This window comes from Saccostrea cucullata, unplaced genomic scaffold, assembly GCF_032062105.1.
Source record: "Saccostrea cucullata isolate Sc308-1 unplaced genomic scaffold, CSIRO_AGI_Scuc_v1 ctg1378, whole genome shotgun sequence".
Lineage (NCBI taxonomy): Eukaryota > Metazoa > Mollusca > Bivalvia > Ostreida > Ostreidae > Saccostrea > Saccostrea cuccullata.
In genome coordinates, this window is record NW_026922879.1 from 176,382 (window position 1) to 191,986 (window position 15,605).

Consider the following 15,605-nt stretch of genomic DNA (forward strand, 5'->3'; position numbering starts at 1 on the left):
GACACGTCCTTTTCTTCTGTGTCTAATCATCTTGATAAAATGAAAATTTAACGAAAAAACTTGCTTCTAAAATAGGTGTTTTGTCAAGATTAAGATCATTCATGTCCTCTGAGTTATTGTTAATTTTTTTAATACAATTGTTTTCCCCTATTTCAGTTATTGTTGTACTGTTTGGGGGAATTTGAAAAACAAAGAAGGTCTTAGCAAACTATGTAAACTTCAAAAGCGAGCTGCAAGAGTGATTTTAAATACTACATTTTATACACCTACATCGGAAATGTTTCAACAACTGAGATGGATGCCAATTGATGATTATTTTACGTATAGAACAGTCAACCTTGTTTTTAAAGTCTTAGATGGATTAACTCCAGATTATTTAGATGTTTTTAAGTTTGTACATGAAATAAACAACAGATCTACAAGATTGAGTCAAAGCAATTCATTGTATATTCGGAGGGCAAAAACAGAATATTTTAGAAGATCTTTTACAATTTACGGTTCCCAGCTATGGAATAAATTGCCAGAAATTTTAAAGAATTGTCCATCATTGCAAAGTTTTAAATCAGCATATATAAGAAATTATTTCCAGTCTACAAACTAAAATGTTAATCACATAGATCATACTTCTGATGTTTTTTTTTTAAGTCGCAGCTTAGACAAACCATCTGTAAATATTGATTTTTATATTCTATTCGCTCTATATTTATATGTTTCTGTACATAATCTTCTGTCTGTACAAATCTTTTCAGGACCACAATGTGAACTAGTTGTTAACTAATTGTGCCATCCTGTATAAATAAAGGATGTTATTATTATTTTCAATTGTTGTCCCATCAGAAAGGACGTTAGAAAGTTGGTTGACCAGATCTGATTTAAGAACCCCTCCTGTTTTTAGAATAACTTGGTTCCGCCTTTTGTGAACATTCCAGTAATTTGATATTTCATCCAACTTTTTCACAGTGAATTTCTTCAAAGTTTCTGCCGATTCAAAGTTGCTTGCAAACTTTTTTGGAGTCTGGCTTGACCATTTCTTCGTGTTAAGATTTATAAGCACTTTGATTGATCTCTCCACCCTTTTCTAGGTGTACATATTTTTTTTCAAAGAGGAATTGGGTGATTCGATATACAGTATTTTGCAAAACTGTGACTCGGTATTTTGAGAGTAAATCAGAAGTGCTATTTTTATATCTCAGTTGATTCGGTACTCCAAGATCATGCTCTACGTATGACAAATTTCTAAAACGAGGTAAATTATTGACGAGCAAATTCATGAAACAAGAATATCAACAGTCTTGTTAAACTTTAAAGTTATCATTTCGAAAGTTCTGTGGTCGATACGATGACCTTGTCAGCAAATGCAATTTATCATTGAGTCAAATGTTGACTGACGTTTTTCATACCAATTGTTGGTCATTATTTATACGCTGAATAAAGACGGATTTTTCCGTTATTTTCTGATCATGACAAGGAGCACACGGCGGGTGTGACCGGTCAGGAGTGGATGCTACTCCCCTATGGCACCTGATCCCACCTCTGATGTTTTTGAGGTCAATGCATGTTTACTCTTCTCCTATTTTGTATTGTTTTATGGACTTTGATATTGAATACTGCTAGTTATCTCCATATCCTTCATTTTGCATGGGGCATTTAGTTTTTTGTGAATCAGTCTGTCTGTTCATATACAGAAACCTTAATTTTAGTTATAGCTTTTGAAGTTTTTGCGTTAAATCTTTCAGATTTTTCAAGTGTACTTCACAATACGCTTCTTTTTGAACCGATATGATTGACCTCTTGACCTAGATTCCAAATAGTTTAAATCTAGGGCGTTTATATTTCTTGTGAAAAGACTTTTTTTTCGGGTGCCAACTGTTTTGAACTCATGACATTGAAATTAGAGTTTGATCCAATATTCAAAGAAATCAACCTCGACCCTAACTTTTGATCAGTTGATGGTAAGGTTTTTATATTTCCAGTGTAGTGATTAAAAATTGTCAAATCACGGCCCTGAGAGTAGGTTGGGCAGTGAGTAATATAAGAGAAAACTCTGTTTGAGAACAAGTGCCAAGTTTTTCAGGTGAGCAATGTGGCCTATGGGCCTCTTGTTTGTATGTGTACTTTTAATGATTTTTCATTGCCATCTTTCTTTTTTGCTGTAATTAATTTTAAAATTTGGTTTTTAAAGTACAGTTTTCACTTTAATTAGCAACAGAAGTGTAGCGTTATGGCTTTTTGTTCAAGTCTTTGACAATAACGCTACAGATCCTGTAACTGAAATTATGGCGAGGATTTCTCCACTTTCCAGGACTGGTCAATCATATATATTTCCCTCCCTAAATCTATGCATATATTTTAACCAACTTTATTTTACACACCTCAAGACCTTTTTATCTTTACAGACCGTTTTGCATTTTCTGTCATCCTACAAAAACATCACAACAAGCAGACAAAGAGATGAGTCTGAGGAATTGGGAGGGAAATAAAGCATACAGATTCGTTAAAGAATTAATTTAGAATTATTGACTGAATAAGTTAATTGACTATTGCTAGAAAATGACGAAATTATTCCCAATTGTGTGCAGAAAATTTTGCATCGTAAATTGCATATTACTTTCATAACGGAAAGGTCAAAGACTGATAAAAACATATAAAAACATAGTGTTACAGTTCTCCAGCTACATTGTCATATGACAAGCAGGTCTTTCTCTTTGTATACATATATGTCAATTTCTTATTTACAACATGTGGACTGCTTCAATAAATATAAAACATCGAATGCTGTAACTTTTATTTGTATACAGTAAAACTTCTCTAAAGCGGCCAGCTACCGGACTGAATAAAATGGCCGGACTAGAGGGGTGGCCGGTTTCCGGAGAATCTAACATACTGAAGAAATGCAGAACAATGTGACATATGCTAGGGAAAATATATAATTGGTTTCTACATGTTATTAATTATCGGCAGACACGTTATGTATTCTTAAGGTCTAAAAAAATGGAAATTCATATTAGTGAGGATAAATTCGACATACATGTTGATTTTCATGAAAAGAAATTGAAAAATAAGAACAGAAAAAAAACATGAAAAGTTACTTTATTAACCATATGCGAAGAAATAGACCCTTTACCTTAACTTAACTCTATACAGTATACAGCATGTGTATCTGTGTATCGCTTACGTCATTTAAAAAATTGTTTGTATTTAAGTTAAAAGTAAATAATTAAAACATTTCTGAGCAACACTTCTGTTATTCTCATTGTGAAATTTATGTTTTGGTAAACATTTTATTTTGATTTTTTTTTTCTTAGCATTTTTTAACAGTGCCCAATTTGAAGGCCGCTTATGTGTATTTAAAAGAATGATGCAATATGGCATGCGATAATTTGTTGATTCATTCTGTGATTTAACTTGATTAGTTGCTTGACAATTTATTAATTCAAGATTAATTGAAGTTAATCATATGTACACAGCTTAGACCGGCCATTTACGTAGTCTGGCACGATGACTGCCCCTTTCAAGACTGCTAAACAATAGAAAACCTATTGAGGCCATATTCAGTTTTTCACACCTCTGACTTCTCGTGGGTAGGATATTTTTCACACCTCCGGCCGGTCATTATAACCCCTCTGGCCAATGACAGTTAAATTAAGTGGCCGGTATGATGAGGGGAAATTTCCTGTTTCTTAACTTTTGTTCTTGGAAAAGTGGCCGGTGTCCGGTTTTCAGGGGTGGCCGGTTTTATGAGAGTTAATGTGTAACGAAATGTTAAGAATTTTGCCAGGACTTATAAATTTGGCCGATGTTCAGGGAGAACCGGTTTCCAGGGGGCCGGTTTGGAGAGGTTTCACTGTATAAGGATGATCTGCGATATGCAGCATTATTGCACAAGAAAATAGCACTATAAAACTAGAAAAAAAGGAATGAAAAAGAATTCCAAATATAATCACAAACCCCAAAAACCATATAATTTACATAAGTAACATCGATAATTGTATGTATATATGAAAAATATATAAATTAAGCATAGACGAGGGTTGTCCGTAAAGTTCGTGGACAACATTGATAATTACTGACAAACCATGATAAAACATATGAAACTATTATTTTCATTAAATTCATGTTTCATGTTATTAATATGTGTTCAACATGAGCAAAGTACAAATAGTTATATTTTTATCAGATACAAAAAAGACACACACTCATGATACCCAGAGCACTAAAACGAAAATTCTTGACGTTATCTAACGTCAAAAGCTTAATACGAATACATGTAAATTTTATCAACATAGTCACCGTTTAACTCAATACATTTCTAATGTCGCTTTAACCAATCCAAAAAATGTGCTCAAAATGTTCAGGTTTAAAATTTCATACGTAAAATAATATTTAACAATGCCTGTCTTATAGCCTGCAATCTTCCAACCTCTGTCTGCGAAAAAAAGATGTTATTTACGGAAATACGGAAAAGTCACCTAACAAAGAATCTGGGTGGATTAGGCGAGTCATATGCCTACGCACGGGCAGGTAAAATATCGATTTAAAAAATTATTGCAAATTCCACTTTTTGTTAAATTTGGGAGTTATTTATAACCATATGCATACAGAAAAGATAAAACCTGAATCAAATGATATAGAAATTGTAATTAACCCGTCAAAATGGTAACACGCTTTAGTAACCGTAAAAATGATAGAAATCGAATGTTAAAACTGTGTTTTTTATATAGAGTGGGTCTTCGTACCATTTTTTTGTAAACAAGTATTGAAAGGGTAGGGAAGGATGTATCTCTGTTTAAAAAAAAATGGTACGAAGACCCACTCTATATAAAAAAGTTAGTTTTCCTTCTTAAATTTCGCAACATATTCTCAAAAACTCCAAGTCCAATTGAGCGTTTGCCATACATACAGAACTATTAGATATTTAAAGGCCAATATATGTGCGACTTCGTGGCTCAGTAGTCAGAGCGGCGGTGTTGAGACACCCAGTTATTTGTCGCGAGGGTTCGAATCACGTTTTTTTTTTTTAAGTTCAGGTTGATAATTTTTTTTCACTAAAACAGAATGAAAAGATAAGATGATGAATTTATTTACGGTCAATTAATATATTTCCTTTAATAAACAAGTTTTCAAGCTGCATGTACATGTGTATATAATAGTTTGTATGCATTCAGTTCAAGACTACATTACATGATTGAAATGTAAACAGTCATGGGTAGACCATCGCGATATGACTGTTCTGTATGCAAAAACAGTTAAAAGGAAAGGTAAAGCGTACTATCTCCCAAACCCTGAAAACATATTTGATAGAACAACTAACATGCAATATGAAAAGCATCAAGGTAAAAAATACTGTAACGATAACCGCAAGGTTTAAAAAATAGATATTGTCATTTGGACAACGCAGCACAAAGTTTAAATGTTAAAGTAAATCGTACATCTGTGAAATTTCCGAAATGCTTACAGAGCGACAAAATCCGTGTGGGCATATGACTCGCCTTATCCCCCCAGATTCTTCATTTTTTTTTTACAGCACTGCAATCTCGGAGGGATGGTTTTCCTTCACACATGTATGTCATTCTGTAAACTTTTTCTTCTGTCCAAAAATATTATATGCCACTTAAGTCCTAATGAACGGCTTCTTTTACTATGCTTTCCCGATTGTTTACAGAATGTATTGTCCCTGTTGGTGTTGTCTACGCAGAATTTTATCACTGCTCGTTGCTCCTCTTATTCTGAAAACGTCCTTTTTTAGAACAATTCCGATCCGTCTTAATAGAGAAACACCGACATCTTACGAACGAACGTAACCAAAAATGGGGATCAGTCATTGTACTCTATTGTATTCACGGTTGCATTATTGAATTCTTCAATTTTATTGGGATTTTTTACAGATAAAATCCCCACAAGATACCTCAAAGCCACGTCTTGTCGTAGTCGCTACCGTGACACTACAATACATTTCAATGGACATTTAAACGAGCAAAGGGGTTCGAGAAGGGAAATGAAAGGAAAATTTTTAAAATATCATTCTGTGGTATGAAATAAAAAAAATACTAGTAATACTATGTGCGGATCTAGTATGGGTGGGTGGTACTTTACGATGGCCGGTCGGGACAATAAGGAATTATGGTCTAAAATTAAATTGCAAAAACTTAAAAGAAATTATTGTTCGAAATACTATATGCTGCGAAAAATAAAATTTATTTGGCTTTAATATACAGGTATTATATGGATGCCAGTTCGTTATTTGTCGGTTGATTAAGCTTCTTCTTACAAACATATATCTTAACACTCTTCATATAATTCTCCAACCCCCCCCCCCCCCCCCCCCCCTTAACACCAAAGACCCAAAGCTAATGATTTAATTTCATTGTAAAAGCTCAAAGGCTTCGCGAGATATTGCTTGAAACAAAAGTGTAACAGACGGACAGAATTATAAGACGAACGGGCAGGCTGAAATAAATAATTTTTTGGGGGTGGGGGGGGATGGGGGGGGTGGGGGGTGGGTTGGCGCAAAAATAAAGGTTTATTGAATTAGGTTTTGACATAATATAAGATACATGAGAGCGTATATCATGCCATCATAGGACCTATGCCCCCTCCTCCTCCCCTCCCCCCTCCGTCACCCAACCCAATATATATTAATCCGGGTCCAAAGATCACTTTTTGGCTTTCTTTCATTAATAACGTTTACAATTTACAACATTCAATATTGATACCTGCAGTTAAAAAAAATATACATGTAGGTGATTTTATGATACTATACGGGCATGATTTTTTTAAAATAAAAAGTAAATTCTATGTATCATATGAAATACATTGTAAATTACTAGACGGATAGTCTATGACAGAAGACAAAATATGAATATCTCAGGACCTGGTATGAATATTGGGGGTGGGGAAGTTGTTTGGTCTACAAGCACTTGTGATAAGCATATGTGTGCACATACTTTTGAAGGATGCCATGACAACTAAGTGACAACTACGTTTTCATATTATTCACCCTTTTTAAAGACCGGCATCTTTTTGTCAGTATTCTAGAATCTTTTTTTTTGTTTTTGTTTTACAACAAGATGGTGAATATATATTTTTCCTTACAGATGAAGCAAGTTATAATTTCGGTTATAGTTTTTATATCATGTATATTTAACTTTCGGTGGTCAAAAGTATAAATTGTATCTTCTAATGTTATATGTTGACGATTAATGCATGGTTAACAAATAATGACTTATTGGAGCATAAATTGAAGACAAAGAAAAGAACTTTACTAAAAAAAAATGCACCACCCTACTCAAATGCATATTTTCAGTTTTTTTTATAATCCACATAAACAGATTGTAGTATACATGTACATAGGAACGGGGTTGTTGGGTTGGGGATAAGCCCCCCCGCCCCCCCCCCACCCACCCTAATGATAGCGATAAATAAACAATGTAATATTATAGAAAACTTATCTACTGTATACTTGTGCCCCTGTAAAGACGAATAATGACCCCCATCGAATAATGACCGGGGGTCATTTTTCGACAGCGAAAAATGACCCCCGGTCATTATTCGACGTCGAAAAATGACCCTTTTGCCCGTAGAAAAAGTGGCACCACCATAAAAATTTGCAGAACCCACGTGAAGAAAAATGACCCACGTAGAAAAATGACTCCCTGTGGATTAAAGGTGAAATTTTTAAGGGGCAAAAAAAAAAAAAAAATAGATAAAGAAGCATATTGGCCAAAATGTACACCATCCGTCTGTTACGCATTGGGGTATCCATCTCTTATCCGCAACTCCTCTTATAATATAAAAAGATGTATTTGTGAAACAGAGCGAAGATTAAACTTTTCTTAAATGCAATTTAAATATATTGGTACCCAAAGTAGGGTCTTCTGACAAGAAATACAATTGCAAAATAGGAAAGCCATCGCACCACCTGTTCAAAAGTAATGGCTAAGGATAAGTTTTTGAAAGGTAGGTCAAACTCAAAGGTCAGAGGGTCAAAGTGAATGGTTTCTTAAGAAAGGCTTAATGTAACAAGGATTACATATGTGAAGTATGAAAACCTTATAGCCCTTACCGTTCAAAAGTTATGGCCAAGGTTAATTTTTTTCATAACTACGGAAATCTCCAAGGTCAAGGTCAAAAGGTCAAAGTTTTTAGTATGCAGTGAAAGCCCAAAAAATACATATGTGAAGTATGAGAGTACAAGTATCTACCGTTTAAAAGTTAAGGCCAAATTAAAAAATTGGCAATATTGTGTGAAATGGGTTAAACTCCAAGGTAAAGGTCAAAAGGACAAACTTGGTGGTACCCGAAGTACGGTCTTATCACAAGGAATACAAATAGAAGATATGAAAGTCATAGCTCCAATAAATGAAAAGTTATGGTCAATGTTAAAGTTTTTGCGAACAAACAGACCGCCAGATAGACAGACAGACAGACAGACAGTCACGATAAATTTATATACCCCCGAATCTTCGATTACGGGGACATAAAAAGAAATGGTCTTCAATTAGTTTTTTCATATTATGATACTGTATAAAGAAAACGTTACAAAAATGAAAATGAATAGCTTTATATAGCATATTTATAGCATATTTTTAGGTGTTATACCCACCCCATCCCCTTACTTATTTAGGAGGAAGTCGATTATCAACAAAAACAACAAAAAATCCACCCTACCTTTATTTTTCTATAAGGAAGGACTAAAAATAAGCTTAAAATAATTTACTATTCTACTAATTTTCAACTGTTACTTTACCTAAATACCTTCAAGTATACCACCAGACAACATAAAAAGTATGTTTTAATCATGGCAAAGTAAATTGTGATATGATAGTACTTGCATGTGTGAAGGCTTAACTTCATTTCAATATTTTATCTAGAGCCTCTTTTAGTATTATTCACTGCATGAAAATGTGGCTTTACAAAACAAGTAAAGATAATGTAAATTTATTATTTACAATGCCTTTAATTGGCTTTTCTGAAAAAAGTCAAAGTTGGAAAAGGTAACCTTTACATTAACTTTACATGCACTTAAATATGATGTAATGTCCCACATTGTCTTGACTTTACAAAAAAGTAAAGTTAATATTTACAACCATTAAACACAATATTTAGGATATATTAAATCTGATAATTACAGATCTTAAATTTAATTAAATACCATCTTTAATTACCACAAAAGTTAATAATTTCTGTTTTCCATTCTAGTGAATAAAGCCTTATGCAATTTATAAATAAGATTTTTCTTCCAAGTCTATACTGCGGAAGTCTGGACATCATAATTAATATATACAAAGTAACAAAAAGTTTACTTTAACTTTGTTTATTACTATTTTCTTTTTTACAAACATAAGATCAAAAACATCAAGATTCTTGACAGTATACATGTATGTTGCCCACATCCTATCCTGCAAATCACATACACATAAATAAGTATCGAAGACAGAGTACATTTCACGAAAATGTTTTTCGTACATGACATGTTTTATAATAAAACCAACTGTACATTCTTGAATTTAAAGTTGTGAATCAACATAAAACTACTATGTTCCTCTTTCTTGTGGATATTGGCTTCAGTGGAAATCAATAACTGTCAAAATGTATTTGTCACATCTTCCTTTTCAGAGTCCAAAACTTTTCTTTCCATGCAGGAATTCTTCTAATGCTTTTCCTAAAAGAAAAAAAAAATCTATAAGTATATTTTCAGTGCTATGCATAAGTATGAATATTTTCAAAGGCATCTGTTATCAGAATTCACAATACCATGATTAATAAAACTAAAAACAATGCACAACCTAATTAATAAATAAAAAGTTCATACATGACCTTTAACCTTAAAAATAAAAATTGTATTAATTTAATAAGATGAGTGGACCTCTTATTATCGACATATTATATGAAGAATCAAGGGGTTAGGTCATGTATCCCTTATCACAAAAAGCCTAATCCCTAAAATTACAATTAGAGAATTATGTACTTTTTAAGGGTACTTATCACAATCAAAGAATAAATCCCTGATACATAAAGAAATGATAGATTTTCCTGACTACTCAGTAGTCAGTTTACAAAAAGAACAAAATAGTGCTACATGTTTAGCTTAGCTGTACATGTGTACAGAATCATACTCAAGTTATGGTTTAGGATATATGTACCTTTTTCCCAAATAGCGTGTTTCTGCTCATGAACTTTTTCCTGATATGGTACGGTAAAAGGACTTTAGGTGAGAGTCCCTCAAATTGAAGATGACAATCATGCTAAAATAGAATTCATACAGTGATTAACATTTTATATACCTGGACAAATATATAGTCAGTATTTTTATCAAAAATTATGAGTTTGAAGCACACGGTCACCAAAGAATGAATTGATTTTGAAAATTCATACACAATGCAATCACAGTTAATAGCCATGAACAGCCAAACACCCTTTCTTTATCAAGAATACTTTTAAATTAAATCTAAACAATACTTGCCATCTATAATATGAAACTTGAGAACCCGCCTCTTCTTCATGGCAGATCTTTTAATTTTCTCATGGTAGGCTGAGTAGCTTGAGCCTATACAAAAGAAAACATTTTATACGAATACATTTGACAATATAATGACTCCCGAGTAAGTTAAGCACTTAATAATGTAAATGTTTGTTCAAGTAACATTTCACGATACTTATTATTTGATTTTTTAAAAATGTGCTTGTACCAAAGAACTTTGGGATCCTCAATCATGTTTTGTCATCTTCCTTGCCCCGTCTTGATGTTTTCCCTTCACAATCTGCATACTGATTTCACTCAACCTGTATTTTAACAAAATGGACACAATTAAAATACAAAATGTTATGAATAAAATAAACTTATTTGTCAATTTCGGAGTTGAAACTCTCAACCTAGGCATAAATACATCTGTAACTAAGTTTTATGACAACTGATTGTGTATATTCTCAGTAATTAGCAAAAACCCGGTTTCAGTTTCAAATTCCCGGCCCGGCTCGGTTTTAACTACTCATTTTAGTCCCACTCCAGAATTGTTTTTCTTTGTCTTGTTTAAATTAATATTCCAGAGACATACACCTTTACAGAAAAAAACTGAAACCCATAAACATTTAATCCCCAAATTATCAAAATACTAATCTAACATTCTGGCAGTAAATAACATATACAGCGAAGTTTTGTTTCACTACATTTATGCACAATGTACTGATCTATGCTGAAAGTGAAAACGGTTAGAAATCGTAAACAAACCTGCAGTGCATGCCAATCCGGGAGTTCGAGCAGTTGTCAAGACAAGAATCTCCTTAAATCTAGATGAGGTTTCAAAAAATTACCACAGGTTGCAAACTTCGTCAAAATAGCGATGCAGACCCGCTCCACTTGATTTGAAATGATTGGCTATTCAACCGAATACATAGTGCCATATTTGGGTTACTTATCAGAGTAGATCGTTCGTTTTACATTCGAGAAGAGTTTACATATTATTTGAATGAAGAGGATAACATAATACTGAGCTGAAAATTGTGTGTAAAGTATGTTTTAGTAGTTTACAATACAGACTGTTAGGCCTAATGTGCGGGAGATTTTATAGATATTGAAGCTTGTAAACAAAACCAATAAACGTAGGACTTATTCACGGCAATGTATGGGAACCAGAACAGGGAACCAGTCTAGAAGGCAAAGAAAATTCCGCCAAGTAAACAACAAAGAAAGGAATTTGGGATGTTGTCAGTTGTATGTATACATTATGTGCGACGGTGACTGCAAGGTAATACATATGTCTTATTTGTCGCGAATAATTCGTTTCATTTTATTATGGAAATTTATCCGTCCCAACACTGGCAGAAATATAGTTAATCTGACTTCAAAATTCCTTCCTCTGTTCCCCCAAGTACATGTAACACTCTTCGCTCTCATTTTTAAAAAAAATTCATTGTATATTTTTTGTAGAAAAAAGGAATGTGGAGCTAATGCATGCTGCTAAGGATGGGAAGGTCTTGTGTTTATTGGTTGTGCCTGAGACACCAGTCACAGTTGTACCTTATTTCCATTTTAGGTAATGTCTTTTGAGTTTTTTAAGTAGAGGGAACAATTCATTTTTCATTCAATATGAATGTTAAATTCTAGAGATAATTTTTTTCACCATTGCTGGATACTCGCTACATGATTTTTTTCTAAAGAAAAGTATTAAAATCATTTTCTCACATTTTTTAAAGAGGCCGGGTATGGTGAAGAGATAATTCATTTTTTATTCAAAATTTTATTTTCCATGCATTTGTACAGGGAGTCTATATACATTTGAGGTGAGCGACAGATTTAATTTTGAAGAAGGGTGACTTTCAGATGTTGTGATGAAGATTGTTGAAAGGGATTATCAGCATAAAACCAATCCATATGAATGTGCAAGTCAGGTGAGGATTGGACTTCAACGTGTAATCAAGAAATGTTTATACATAATGATTATGTGCAATGGTGACTGCAAGGTAATACATATGTCTTATTTGTTGCGAATAATTTGTTTCATTTTATTATGGAAATTTATCCGTCCCAACACTGGCAGAAATATAGTTAATCTGACTTCAAAATTCCTTCCTCTGTTCCCCCAAGTACATGTAACACTCTTCGCTCTCATTTTTTAAAATTTTCATTGTATATTTTTTGTAGAAAAAAGGAATGTGGAGCTAATGAATGCTGCTAAGGATGGAAAGGTCGTGTGTTTATTGGTTGTGCCTGAGACACCAGTCACAGTTGTACCTTATTTCCATTTTAGGTAATGTCTTTTGAGTTTTTTTAAGTAGAGGGAACAATGCATTTTTCATTCAATATAAATGTAAAATTCTAGAGATAATTTTCTTTCACCATTGCTGGATACTCACTACATGATTTTTTATTCAAAATTTTATTTTACACGCATTTGTACAGGGAGTCTAGATACATTTGAGGTGAGCGGCAGATTTAATTTTGAAGAAGGGTGACTTTCAGATGTTGTGATGAAGATTGTTGAAAGGGATTATCAGCATAGAACCAATCCATATGAATGTGCAAGTCAGGTGAGGATTGGGCCTAAAAAAAATTATGTTTGTTTCCTGTAACCCGACCAACCCATTCAAATTATCCCTGGGTGGATTTTTTTTCCCTGACAAATGGCAAAATTTTGTTTGATCAATCAGCTGATTCCATTTATTAAATTAAAACAATAGCTTGTAGTTTAATTTGAGACATAAAATATGTCAACCTAGTTTACATTTACCTTAAATATAAAGAGTAATCATTATTGTAACAACAGTTTCCCCCTACAACTTTCTGAAGTTTGTTTTCTGTCGCTAGGCAGCCATTTTTGATGTAATGTTGGGTGTCCACTGTAAATATAACACCTGGTATTTTCAGTCTGGGGATGTTTCACCATTCATAAGCAAAAAAAAAAAAAAAATCCGACCTGCCGACCCTTGATGTTTTGGGAATGTTACAGGAAACAAACTTATTTTTTTTTAAGCCTTGGACTTCAACATGTAATCAAGAAATGTTTATATATTGCATAGCTTAGTGAAAGCACGCCACAAACATTTTAAGTATCTCAGTAAGTTTCATGGATATTACAGATGTATCACTATCATATGTTTGACATTGAGTCGCAATGTCTAAATTTCCATTATGTTTAGTTATACATGTTTTAAGTTACTTAATTATGTCTTGAAAAGCTTCTGCTTTAATTTCAATAGAAGTAATGAAAACCTCTTTAAAAATTGTATTGTTTTTCTTTATAATTTTGAAAATGATTATTATTAGGACTTACAACACCTGAGTGCCTAGATGACTGTTGAACTAATTGGTGAACAAGAAAAGATGTCAGAGAGGGGAATCCAATACAGATGTCATGATCAAGAATATATACTCTTAACAATGATATGATCAAGAATATGTAAACTTGTAATGATTTAAAATATTTTATTTGTAAATCACTCTTCATTACTTAATTGTTCACACATTATCATCTACACTTATGCTATAAATCTTATCTGTATATTAATCGCCCCCTCTTATCTAACCCACCTGCTGATTGTAATGACCTGTGTATTGACTCCTGATCTTAAGGATCTTGTAATGTACTCCTGATCGTCAGGAACAGATCTTGAGTATATATATATAGTGCGACAGAATTTTAGAATAAGATAGGAAGATGGAAATATAGAAGACTTAGTAGATAGAACTGTTAGAGATAGATAAAGTTACTCACTTACTTGGACTATTACATAATAATTCTTGGATATATATGTACATATGATTGTTTTACTTGAATTTATTTTTTGTGAATTATTTTTCCTGAATGTTTCTATTTATGATGTGCTGTGTAAATAAACTGTAGACTAGAATTTCGGCATCTATTTTCAAGATATGAGGAACAAGGATAAATTAATTTATTCATGCAAACTGACAGTATGAAATGTGTTGTAAGACCGCTCGGTGCGGCGCTACAAACTAACTAGGAAATATCTTGGAGATTTATAGATGAACATGCAAGCATTCATGATTTTGAATGTTATTCAGCAAGAGAGTTTTGCACAAATTTAATTTTCAGTACAGTAATTTAAACCGGATGTGTAATTTTCAGTACAGTTATGTAAAATGAATATGTTAATTATTATGTTTGTCAATTTCTCAACAGGACATAATTGTAGTTTATTTATTAGATCACTCTTGCAGAACAAAACACACAGAACTTTTTTTCTCTGTGTGCATCATACACTTGTGAATGTTTTACACCACCATGTTTACATATTTTACATTGATGACATGTAAATCGAGCACACATATCTGGATACATGCAAACATGCATCTACCATAACCTATTACATATTTTCCAAGGTGTGTGAAGTCGAGCACATACATGAAAATGTGTGAAGCTGGACACATACACAAATACACATGCATCTGCCACAACCTATTACATATTTTCCAAGGTGTGTAAAGTCGAGCACATATATGAAAATGTGTGAAGCTGGACACATACACAAATACACATGCATCTGCCACAACCTATTACATATTTTCCAAGGCGTGTGAAGTCGAGCACATACATGAAAATTTGTGAAGCTGGACACATATGCAAACACACTAACATATACCACAGACATAAAAACATAATCTAAACTAAGTCAAGCACAGACAGGTTCACTGGGTGAAGCTGGATTCATACATGATCTCATGCATTTTGCAAACTGCATCCTCACATATATTCTAATAGATTTTTCACCATTTTTTGTGTTTGTGAATATGTAAAATGCATCATTTTGCATTACAAGTTGAAGATGTTATTAGCCTGTATGTAAGCGCAAATTAAATAGCCTTTTATGTAATTTTTTCACATTTTTAATTCAATTTAAACTGCAAAGTTTATTTCATATATGTACATGCACCATAAAGAATAAATAATATTGTACCGGTATTATATTTTAAAGTGAAATGGGACCTCCATTTCATAAGCAGAAATGTGAAATTTATACTTATCATCTGTATTTTTTTTATTTTGTCTCACATGTATCTGAATGTGTAAAGGAAAACAAAAGTCAAAGATAGCTCAATATAATGTTTATATTCAAGGTTATAACTGGATATTGTTTGTGCTGTATAT

At 32.9% G+C, this 15,605-nt stretch overlaps 2 long non-coding RNA genes across 2 annotated transcripts; one reads left to right on the forward strand and one right to left on the reverse strand.

Annotated features, from left to right (window-relative positions):
- Positions 1–10,250: 10,250 nt before the first annotated feature.
- Positions 10,251–11,487, reverse strand: LOC134262666 (uncharacterized). Its single transcript, XR_009991057.1, has 3 exons — positions 11,228–11,487; positions 10,689–10,782; positions 10,251–10,546 (listed from the first exon to the last, which is right to left on the reverse strand). It is a non-coding gene; the product is annotated as an uncharacterized LOC134262666 (long non-coding RNA).
- Positions 11,488–11,561: 74 nt separating this feature from the next.
- On the forward strand, positions 11,562–14,595 carry LOC134262673 (uncharacterized). Its single transcript, XR_009991060.1, has 6 exons — positions 11,562–11,744; positions 11,927–12,032; positions 12,260–12,387; positions 12,641–12,746; positions 12,899–13,026; positions 13,763–14,595. It is a non-coding gene; the product is annotated as an uncharacterized LOC134262673 (long non-coding RNA).
- The last annotated feature ends 1,010 nt before the right edge of the window (positions 14,596–15,605 follow it).